Source organism: Gigantopelta aegis, chromosome 13 (genome assembly GCF_016097555.1).
Source record: "Gigantopelta aegis isolate Gae_Host chromosome 13, Gae_host_genome, whole genome shotgun sequence".
In the NCBI taxonomy this organism is placed as follows: Eukaryota; Metazoa; Mollusca; class Gastropoda; order Neomphalida; family Peltospiridae; genus Gigantopelta; species Gigantopelta aegis.
This window is the reverse complement of record NC_054711.1, coordinates 18501218-18514022: the sequence shown is the minus strand read 5'-3', so window position 1 is coordinate 18514022 and position 12805 is coordinate 18501218.

Below are 12805 nucleotides of genomic sequence, written 5' to 3'. Positions count from 1 at the left end.
TAACGATGGATGGTTACCTACTACTGATGAATGCACTTGTCAATAAAGGAGCCAGTATGAATGCAACAGATTCCGATGGCAACACTCCACTCCATTTAGCTGTAGAAGAGGGTTCAATACAATGTGTCAGGTATTTGGTAGGCAAAGGATCTGAAATAAACAAAGGAAACAACAGAGGAAATGCACCACTCCATATTGCAGTGAGGATGAGAAAATCAAATATAGCTTTTTATCTATTAAGCAAGGGAGCTGACCCTGATATAAAAAATACAGAGAATATGTCACCTTTGCATTTGTCAGCAAGAACAAATTTCCCAGACTTCATCGCTGCGTTAGTTACACATGGAGCCGACCTCAATGCGGTAGACGTATGTGGAGAGTCTGCACTCCACAAAGCCGTGTATTTTAATCAGTTTAAAAACGTGCGTTGTCTAGTAGAAAAAGGATCAGACATAAATTTAGCAAATTCCGTTGGTTTCACACCTCTTGAACTGGCACAAAGGGGCTGCCTTTCAAATATTACTGAATATCTGTTGTCTAAAGGAGCTAGCCCCAATATCACAGGCTCCTACCAGGCTGTGCCTGCAGAGTTCGCCATAGTAGTGTATAAGACGTAATAGTATTTATTGTATTACGTTATATGAATCACAAACAAAAAGACATATGTCAGACTAATCCCACAGCTAAAAGCTGATGGAGAATGACAGGTGTGTGGCACAATAGCCACAAGAGACAAGCACTTGTTGCGGTTGGAGAGACAAGGACTGGGATGTGGAGGTGGACTGCGAAAGAATTTGAAAGATAGAAGGAGTTGCCAGATCGGGTAGTAATGAGACATAATTCAAAGGAGAGAAAGAAAAGGGGAAGTGGGATAAAACAAAAAAGACCCCCCAAAAAAGACAGAGCTTTGTTTTTTATCCTTTAAAAATATACATATATAGTAGACATTCGTTGGGTCGAACTTTATTCATTTTCCAGCATGATATTTATATTTATTACCCATATGGTTAACAATATCTTGGTACATATCAAAGTGATATGTCCCACTAGAATGCCAAGTTGGACGTAACACATTTGACGTCACGCGATGACGTCATCAATTGTTGCACTACAACCTTACACTGTAAGGTACAGGAACGTCCGCCAAACGAGTTGAGTGATATAAATTAAGACCGATTATGGGTAATAAATAGGATATTAAACTCGTTACCATTTCGAATCATGTTTATGTCCTCATGAAATAATTTTCATTGTCACTCGCTAAAGCTCGTAATAACTGAACATTATTTCACTCGGGACATAAACATAATACGAAATGGAAGCTCGTTTAATACCCTATAATTATGAAATTGTTGTTTAACACATATTTGAATAGATGTTTTATTTATTATTTAATGTACATTTTTTCTGATATCAGAGATGCAAAATGTTTATATTTGTTTTTGTTTTTTTTCACAATTGTAAATGATGGTATACAAATTGGAATAACCAAGCAAGCAAGAGTATAGATAATATTTATACAAGGAGTACAGTGACTGCGTTACAGCTGTCAATAGTTAATCTTAATTTTCACATGTAATTACTAGTATGTCATATTACAGACTGAAAACGGTTATGCAACATGATTGCAAATTTAATATGTTCACATTTTGACATTGTCTTGCACAGGTTGCAATATTGAATGGACTGTCGTGTGTATATATATATATATATATATATATATATATATATATATATATATATATATATATATATATATATATATGATATTGGCTATAGCAAAACACACTCTGCTAGTAGTAGTAGTAGTAGTAGTAGTTTTAGTAGTAGTAGTAGTAGTTTTAGTAGTAGTAGTAGTAGTAGTAGTAGTAGTAGTAGTAGTAGTAGTAGTGGTGGTGGTGTTAGGAGTAGGAGTAGTGGTAGGAGTATTAGGAGTAGTAGTAGTAGTAGTAGTGGTAGTAGTAGTAGTAGTAGTTTTAGTAGTAGTAGTAGTAGTAGTAGTAGTAGTAGTAGTAGTAGTAGTAGTAGTAATATATACTAAGTATGAAATAATAGTAGTTATATTTACTTTGTCCCCATATGTGAATGTTTGTGCAGCATATTTTGAAATAGCTACTGTGCAAGAAAACATTGACATTATATTGATTTTATAAACCAATTGCTATCGGACATAGACAGGCGTAAGTATGTTAAATGTTTATCAGTCTGTTTAGCACATACATGCCAAACATATTTGACGGTTATTTGAGCTGAGTCAAGAGATGTGCCAATTTATTATGACACTGGGTGTTAGTGAATACAAATTATTGTACTTTACAACTTCGAATTGCTGTACAAGATATTGCTTTATTTTGATCACACAATTAATCTATTCTTCTGCACAGGTCAGAATATCTGTGCACGATATTGTGTTTGTTTGATTGCACAATGTATACTATTATGTTGTATTTATTTGAGACGCTGTTTATTATTTTGTATTAGTTTCGTTCTCGGATTCAGATAATTTGCTTAAATGACTGTATTTGTTTTATTCGTAAATTTAGATTATTGGCTACGCATTTCGAGATTGATTAGCAATATGTTGTGTTTGTTTGTTCTCATATGCCCACTGTTCAGATTCAGTTTCGGTTCTCTTGCATAAGATGCTTCTAATTTATCAGGTTTTCTTTAAATATAAATTGTTCTGCTGCAAAAATATTACATTGACAAAACATTAATGTACAAACTCTATTTGTTTCATTCCCACGTTGATTTTGATATGCCATAGAGAGTGGATTAATTGTTCTCAAATATTACTAAATTATATGCTGGTTATTAAATTTATTTTGTTCCCACATTCAAATTGTAATCATCCACACAGAAGAATAGTTGTGCCACTTGTCTTTAAATATATTTATTTTGTACTTCGATTCCTATTGGCTTACAGCAAATATTACAACAATTTTTTTTCTATAACTTATGTACATTTATTTTGTGGTTTTGAATATGTTTTACATATTGGATTTATTAAAAAAAGAGTTTGTTTTGTTAAATGACACCACTAGAGCACACTGATTTATTAATCATCGGCTATTGGATGTCAAACATATGGTTATTTTGAGAGTCATAGAGAGGAAACCTGCTACATGTTTCCATTAGAAGCAAGGGATCTATTATATGCACCATCTCGGAGACAGGATAGCACATACCACGGCCTTTGATATACCAGTCGTGGTGCACTGGCTGGAACAAAAAATAGCCCAATGTGTCCATCGACGGGGATCGATCCTAGACTTACCGCGCATCAGGCTAGCATTTTACCACTGGGCTACGTGGATTTATTATGCACAAGTACAACTTGTACTAAAACATTTGACCAAGTTTAACATCACAGAATGTTTGAAAATATATGCAATGTTTGTACAAATACTAAAATTGGTATTGAAGCGGTTTAGTAATACTGAAAGCTATAACCTGACAATGTTCAGTGCTTTGAGCGACTTTGATTATAACACTTAGTATGTTTGATGTTTGTTTATTGCATGGTGGAAACTCTGAAGTTGTTTTATCATGTTTGTATTTCTGAGTTATAAGTAATTACATATGAAGATGACTGTATAATGGGATTTTGTTTTTATTATAATATCCGAGCAATTGTAATATTGTTATTTAATACTGACCTGTCTGTGAAACATTCGTGCTGGGTGGGGTTGTGGAAGCGACATAACTATGAACAGTGCTGGTATATACGTATGTTTGACTTGTATGGGAAACTGCTGTACAACATGATGATTTATGATGGGTGGGGTTTTGGAAGTGACATAACTATGAACAGTGCTGGTATATACACATGTTTAACTTGTATGGTAAACTGCTGTACAACATGATGATTTGTGCTGGGTGGGGTTGTAGAAGCGACATAACTATGAACAGTACTGGTATATGCGTATATTTAACTTGTATGGGAAACTGCTGTACAACATGATGATTTGTGCTGGGTGGAAGCGACATAACTATGAACAGTGCTGGTATATACGTATGTTGGACTTGTATGGGAAACTGCTGTACAACATGATGATTTATGCTGGGTGGGGTTGTTGAAGCGACATAACTATGAACAGTGCTGGTATATACGCATGTTTGACTTGTATGGGGGGGGGGGGGGGGGGGTAATGGTGCTATGGACTTTTGAATGGAGCAAAATATAATGCCAAAGAGAAAAGGTGCGCAAATTTGATTGAGGAAATTGGGCGCAATTTTGAACGGTCGGTCAAAAAAAGAAAGTTCCGGAGCTAACATAGGTTTTGATGTTAGTGAGTCGAGAGTAGCTCGTTAATTAGACCTCTGTGATGCTGGGGTGTCTCCCTAGGTTGCCCATAGGACCCTTAGAAAGGGCCTGACCGCTTCTGGTCGTGGCATGACAACCCATGGATACAGCGTTGTGAGCACATATAAAAATACTACCCAGGACAGTAATCCTTTTAAACCAATACGAGGAACATAAAACAAAACTCTAGAGAAAACGAAGAAATAACAATATAAGAAAAGAAAACACAGACATAAGCGCCTGCTCAATTGCTACCCCGAACAGTAATGCTAGACTATAAACGCTTCTCATTTCGTTGGTAACGAAAACACGACTCCCACCCCAAGACAGGATATGTACACCAATTAGTTCCTTGTACTTCCCGGGACATTCATAATTCGGCAAACCGGTACTACACACAATATGATTTTCCACGTCCGGGCCGACACCGTTAAATCTAACGGTGTTTTTGATATGTTGAATCTGATGTTGCGTGTGATACCAGCACAGCGTGCCGTTCAGATATTTTAGTTCGTGCTTATATTCGTGCTTTTATTACAAACCTCATGTCCTGGGGAGTGGGGAGGGGAGGGACATAGCCCAGAGGTACTGCGCTCGTTCGATGCGCGGTAGGCGTGAGATCGATCCCTTTTGGTGGCCCCATTGCGCTATTTCTCGTTCCAGCCAGTGCACCACGACTGGTATATCAAAGGCCGTGGTATGTACTACCCTGTCTGTGGGATAGTGCATATAAAAGATCCCTTGCTGCTAATTGAGAAGAGTAGCCCATTAATTGGCGACAGCGGGTTTCCTCTGTCCATATCTGTATGGTCCTTAAACATATGTCTGACACCATATAACCGTAAATAAAATGTGTTCAGTGCGTCGTTAAATAAATAATTTCTTTATTTCATGCCCTGGGCACACAACTCAGCTATCTGGGCTGTATGTAGAGGACACAGTGCTACTGGTTAGTGGGAGAGACGTCTATTTAGTGGTCGTACACCTACCCGTCACCCCCCCCCCTCCCCCCAGGTTAACCAGATATATTACAATGCATATTAAAGAACTTTTTTTTAGTTACCATATATTCAAACGTCTTTGTCCTAAATTGGTTTCCAGTCCGCAGCTCGCCGCATTAAGATGCTTTAGTTTCACCTCTGCCACTGCATATGCTCAGGCGTGTGCGGGAGGGGGTGGATAGGTATCAAGGATCGAAACCCCCTCCTGCTCCATGCGAATTTTCCTTCAATACATTTTGTAGGGTCGCACAAACCCGACCACCGTTAAAAGTTCGCTCACCACAATACAGACCTCTTTGCGCTATTGCCTGCACATTTGCCTGGTACTTTTCTCGTGCTGGACTTGGGAGTCCTCCCTTTTGATGTTTTTGTCAACAAAATGGAGTAGTCTACAGGGGTGTATGCGGCTGATTGAATGCAAAAGCGTTTCTTATTTCGACAGCCTGCACCACCAGGGTGGATTATTTTGTGGCATGATTCCTTGCGTCGACGTCATTGTACGGCTGATTTTAGTCGACTCGATCAGCGACTCATATGACAGCCATTCTGCAGAAGGCCACGATTATTCGCGTTTTGTCTGTATAGCTACGTGCATCAGCCTGTCTTAGTAGCCCTGGACAATTGATTGCCCCACTCCAAGAAGAAAGTCTCCTTTCTGTCTCTCTTTTTATTTCTGTAATGTCCTTAAATGCTTCAAATTACATTTTTTATAGTCTCGATCAACATACTTCCGGCATCTGTCATCTGCTAAATTTCAACCTTGCCTTTTGTGCACTAAGGTAAACATTTAGTTATTTTTTGCCTCAATTTTAGTGAGTGAATTTACGTAGAAATTATTAAATATAAAAGTAATTGTGCACATGTAGTTCATTAAATAGCGTATTGAATATCCAACTATATCTGAAATATCCAATAGCGTTGGATTTTTCCAACCGTGATGGATTTTTATTCAACGCTGCAGATGGCGTTATGGGAATTGTATCCAACAGGCGTTGAATATTATGGGATTTTGGAATTCCGCTGTGTTGGATTTTAACGGGGGTATATATACCGGTAAAACCGATGTTAGTCAGTTTCGGTCAATCATTCGCCCTGATAGGAGGGTTGGGTTTATTTATAAATTACTCAATTCTACGGGATTTACATAAGTGAATATTACTGGAATAACGTGTAGAGGCCAAACTCACAACCTCAATGATTAGATAATTAATAAAGATACACAGTGTGTGATTGTCGGCATTTATTATTAATAAAATTTAAGGAGATAGATAGCAACTATTACACAGGAAATGTGTACGTCCCGGGTGTTGCGGTTTTTTAAAAAGAAGAAGTAAAGTTTGTTTTATTTAACGACGCCACTAGAACACATATCATCGGCTATTGGACGCCAAACACATGGTCCTTCTGACACTGTTTTTTTTTTTTTTTTTAGAGGAAACGCGCTGTCGCCACATATGCTACTCTTTTACGACAGGCAGCAAGTGATCTTTTATTTGCACTTCCCACAGGCAGGATTGCACAAACCATGGCCTTTGTTGAACTGGTTATGGATCACTGGTCTATTGAGCCTTGCGGAACACTCACTCAGGGTTTGGAGTCTGTATCTGGATTAAAAATCCCATGCCTCGACTGGGATCCGAACCCAGTACCTACCAGCCTGTAGACCGATGACCTAACCATGACGCCACCGAGGCCGGTTTGCGGTTTATATGGGGTAAAATTAAGTGCATATATAGACAGAGCGCTAGAGATAAATAAGAGTGCCTATGCAGTAGATATAGCTATATGTAAACTAAACAAAGTATCTGAAGTGTGTATTCTTGCAGTCATTGACGTTTTTGGTCCACAATTGAGATTGTATATATTATCACGTTTGCCATTTCGTATATTAGTAATAATAAATAATTATTATAGTGCGACTTCCCTGTCCCAGGTAAATAAGACTCAGTCTTTTAAGGTAATTTAAAATCCTATTTATTTAATTATTCATTTAAATTATATCACTAACTGAATCAATGAACACACAGTTCTCCTGTGTATGTGCTTCAAGCTTATTGTTGAATAAATATTGCTGAATTTTAATTTTGTTGGTGATCTTTTGCCTTCATAGTTAATAATTATGTTCATTTACAAGGACACCCTCTAATCCAGGGTCGTCACAATATATATATATATACACATGTATATACATTATATATATATATATATATATATATATATATATATATATATAGAGAGAGAGAGAGAGAGAGAGAGAGAGAGAGAGAGAGAGAGAGAGAGAGAGAGAGAGAGAGAGAGAGAAAGAAAACGTATCGAGGCTCTGCCGAGACAAATACCGATTAACTAGAAGCGGTTGATAATTTACATATTAAAAAACACAATTAGCGAATTTATCCTATAACACTTCTAAAATAACATTTTAATTAAATTTTTAATAAATCATAGTACTAAAGATGCAATCATCTTTGAAAACGTTACGTCCAAGTATACAGGTCTTGTTGGCTTGTAAACAACTGACCGATCCACGGCAACACATTACCTAGAGACCTTGCAAATAACATGAGTTTATGACATGGATATCATGGGTAAGTTATAGGATATATATATATAATATTTCACGGGCATTTTTTAATATGGAAAATATCAACAGAGTCTAAGTTATTAGGTATTTGTCGAGGCTCTGTACATACTCGAAATACGGGTTAGAGCAGATTATTGGAAATCACTGCAAATGCTGATATTACAAGCCCTTGGGCCCTTCCTCTAAACCGAACACCCTTGGGACCGAATAAAATTATGTTGAGAGGTGTGAATTTCTGTGTAAGGAACAAAAAAGCATTGTCGGGAGGTGTGGATTTCTGTGTAAGGAACAAAAAAGCATTGTCGGGAGATGTGAATTTCTGTGTAAGGAACAAAAACGCATTGTCGGGAGGTGTGAATTTCTGTGTAAGGAATAAAAAAGCATTGTCGGGAGGTGTGAATTTCTGTGTAAGGAACAAAAAAGCATTGTCGGGAGGTGTGAATTTCTGTGTAAGGAACAAAAAAGCATTGTCGGGAGGTGTGAATTTCTGTGTAAGGAACAAAAAAGCATTGTCGGGAGGTGTGAATTTCGGAGTTGTACAGAAGGTAACTGGATGAATATATATATATATATATATTCATTTCATTTCAAGTTATTTTCGTGCTTATATCAAATTAAGTTTCAAGCTCGCTGTTCTGAGTACATACCCTCAGCTATCTGGGCTGTCTGTCTAGGACAGTGAGTTAGTTGTTAGTGGTTAGTGAGAGAGAAGAGGGTGTAGTGGTCTTTCACCTACCCACTGGATCGTTAAAACTCACGCTGGGTTGGAATCGGTACTGGGCTGCGAACCCTGTATCTACCAGTCTTATGTCCGATGGCTTAAACACAACACCACCGAGGTCGGTGACAGATTTATAGCTTGTTGCTATGGAGCCAAACCCACAAACAGGGTTTGGACGTTTCTTTTCTTATTTTTTACTTTTTTTTGTCTTTTCTTTTACGTGAAAAACAGTAAATACACAAACTAAGTTTGAAATGACAATACTAAAGTAAAGTTTCTTTTATTTAACGACGCCATTAGAGTACATTGATTTTTTTTATCTTATCATCGGCTATTGGATGTCAAACATATGGTCATTCTGACACTGTTTTTAGAGGAAACCCGCTGCCGCCACATAGGATACTCTTTTTACGACAAGCAGCAAGGGATCTTTTATTTGCACTTCCCATAGGCAGGATAGCACAAACCATGGCCTTTGTTAAACCAGTTATGGATCACTGGTCGGTGTAAGTGGTTTACACCTTCCCATTGAGCCTTGCGGAGCACTCACTCAGGGTTTGGAGTCGGTATCTGAATTAAAAATCCCATGCCTCGACTGGGATCCGAATCCAGTACCTACCAGCCTGTAGACCGATGGCTAACCACGACGCCACCGAGGCCGGTAAATGACAATACGAATACACACATTTGTATAAATTGTAATTCATAAGCTATTTCAAGAATTTGTTTAACACATACTATTTTAAAATTATTTATTTCCTTTTTTTCTAAATAAAATACTAATCAGACTGCTCTCAGTTAACAGAGACACAACTTTGACACCCCCCCCTCCCCCCACACACACAACACACAACAGACAACATCTTGACCTCCACTTCAATGCATTTCTAAAACATATTTACAAAAAACAGAATGGTCATATTATAACACTATCTAGATAATGGGATAACCCAGTACACAGGGTAAACAAATATTAATACTTATTATTATTATTTTAACGATACCACCAGAGAACATTGATTTATTAAAGGGACATTCCTGAGTTTGCTGCATTGTAAGCTATTTCCGACTAATAAAATATTTAAACGATTATACTTAATATTAAATATATTTTCTTATTTAGAATATCAGTGTCTGTATATTCAATGTGTTTCTGGTCGTCTTAATATTTGTAAGAAGCCCAAACTGGATTTTGTCTACAAATAATTTCCTACGTACGAAAAAACAAACATTTTAGGAAATACAATGAAATTTAACTTTGTACAAATATTAGAACGACCAGAAACACGTTTAACATACAACCACTAATATTTTATGGAGATATTTGATAAGCAATTAAATCGTTCAAAAGTCTCTTTTGGTCAATAACATCTTAAAAATTGCGGCACACTCAGGAATGTCCCTTTAATCATCGGCTATTGGATGCCAAACATTTTGACATATAGTCATATAAAGGAAACACGGTGCACGATTTAATTAGTAGCAAGGGATATTTTATAACCGACAGAAAGGATAACACATACCAGGGACTTTGATATACCAGTGTTGGTGCACTGGATGGAACAACACATTGTCCAATGGGCCCACCAACTGGAATCGATCCCAGTCCCACCGTGCATGCGGTGAACGTTTTACCACTGGGTTAAAAGTATTTTTATTTTTTTTTAACGACGCCACTAGAGCACATTGATTTTTTATCTTATCATCGGCTCTTGGATGTCAAACATATGGTCATTCCGACAGTTTTTTAGAGAAAACCCGCTGTCGCCACATAGGCTACTCTTTTATGACAAGCAGCAAGGGATCTTTTATTTGCTCTTCCCACAGGCAGGATAGCACAAACCATGACCTTTGTTGAATCAGTTATGGATCACTGGTCGGTGCAAGTGGTTTACACCTACCCATTGAGCTTTGCGGAGCACTCACTCAGGGTTTGGAGTCGGTATCTGAATTAAAAATCCCATGCCTCGACTGGGATCCGAATCCAGTACCTACCAGCCTGTAGACCGATGGCTAACCACGACGCCACCGAGGCCGGTAAATGACAATACGAATACATACATTTGTATAAATTGTAATTCATAAACTATTTCAAGAATTTGTTTAACACATACTATTTTAAAATTATTTATTTCCTTTTTTTTCTGAATAAAATACTAATCAGACTGCTCTCAGTTAACAGTGACACAACTTTTGACACCCCCCCCCCTCCCCCCACACACACAACACACAACAGACAACATCTTGACCTCCACTTCAATGCATTTCTAAAACATATTTACAAAAAACAGAATGGTCATATTATAACACTATCTAGATAATGGGATAACCCAGTACACAGGGTAAACAAATATTGATACTTATTATTATTATTTTAACGATACCACCAGAGAACATTGATTTATTAAAGGGACATTCCTGAGTTTGCTGCATTGTAAGCTATTTCCGACTAATAAAATATTTAAACGATTAAACTTAATATTAAATATATTTTCTTATTTAGAATATCAGTGTCTGTATATTCAATGTGTTTCTGGTCGTCTTAATATTTGTAAGAAGCCCAAACTGGATTTTGTCTACAAATAATTTCCTATGTACGAAAAAACAAACATTTTAGGAAATACAATGAAATTTAACTTTGTATAAATATTAGAACGACCAGAAACACGTTTAACATACAACCACTAATATTTTATGGAGATATTTGATAAGCAATTAAATCGTTCAAAAGTCTCTTTTGGTCAATAACATCTTAAAAATTGCGGCACACTCAGGAATGTCCCTTTAATCATCGGCTATTGGATGCCAAACATTTTGACATATAGTCATATAAAGGAAACACGGTGCACGATTTAATTAGTAGCAAGGGATATTTTATAACCGACAGAAAGGATAACACATACCAGGGACTTTGATATACCAGTGTTGGTGCACTGGATGGAACAACACATTGTCCAATGGGCCCACCAACTGGAATCGATCCCAGTCCCATCGTGCATGCGGTGAACGTTTTACCACTGGGTTAAAAGTAAAGTTCGTTTTATTTAACGACGCCACTAGAGCACATTGATTTTTTATCTTATCATCGGCTATTGGATGTCAAACATATGGTCATTCCGACAGTTTTTTTTAGAGGAAACCCGCTGTCGCCACATAGGCTACTCTTTTATGACAAGCAGCAAGGGATCTTTTATTTGCTCTTCCCACAGGCAGGATAGCACAAACCATGACCTTTGTTGAATCAGTTATGGATCACTGGTCGGTGCAAGTGGTTTACACCTACCCATTGAGCTTTGCGGAGCACTCACTCAGGGTTTGGAGTCGGTATCTGGATTAAAAATCCCATGCCTCGACTGGGATCCGAACGCAGTACCTACCAGCTTGTAGATCGTTGGCCGAACCCCGACGCCACCGAGGCCGGTTACCATTGGGTTACGTCCCGCCCCGGATATTAAAGCAGTCAATTGTTTGTTTGTTTGTGTGTGTGTACGTGTGTGTATATGTGTGTGTGTGTGTGTGCACGCGCGTGTGTTGTTTGTGTATCCCATATTAAAACGTGTCAAAACATTAACGTAGTGTATTTTGGTCATCACCAGTATAGGAAATATACCTTTGTTTTTCAGATTTGAGACAAAAATACATTTTTAAAAAAAAGCAACAAAAATGCAACAAAAACACCATAAAATCCAGAGTATATACTATTTTCCATATTAATATGAATTATACATTATATATTTCAATGCTGTTTGACCTGGAACAATTTGCTTCTGGGGATATTTGTAATCGCATACATCTTTTGTATTTGCAATGTTAAACTATCAAATGAACGTTCAATAAAAATTAAATTTGCATCTAGCTGGTCGTGTTCACAGTAAGTCTGCTATGATTTAATGTCCACCTTGGTATCAGTGGTTGATAAGCGCACGCCATCAAAACTGCTAAAATGTCATCTGCAGGTTAAGATTAGGAAAATCAGAGTTGTGAATGACAGTCTTGAAATGTTACCACATACAAAACGTATAGAAAAGTTTCTTAAGTGCACCTGCTCTAATATTTTAGCCTGATGGAGAGGAATATTTCCACGTTTTTGTCTCCAAGTCAGTGAAACACATTTCTCTTGTTGAATTAACACAATTTGGATTGATGTCGCTATCCAGTAAAGTCTGAAGGACATTAGGCTCCGAGGATGTAGCTGT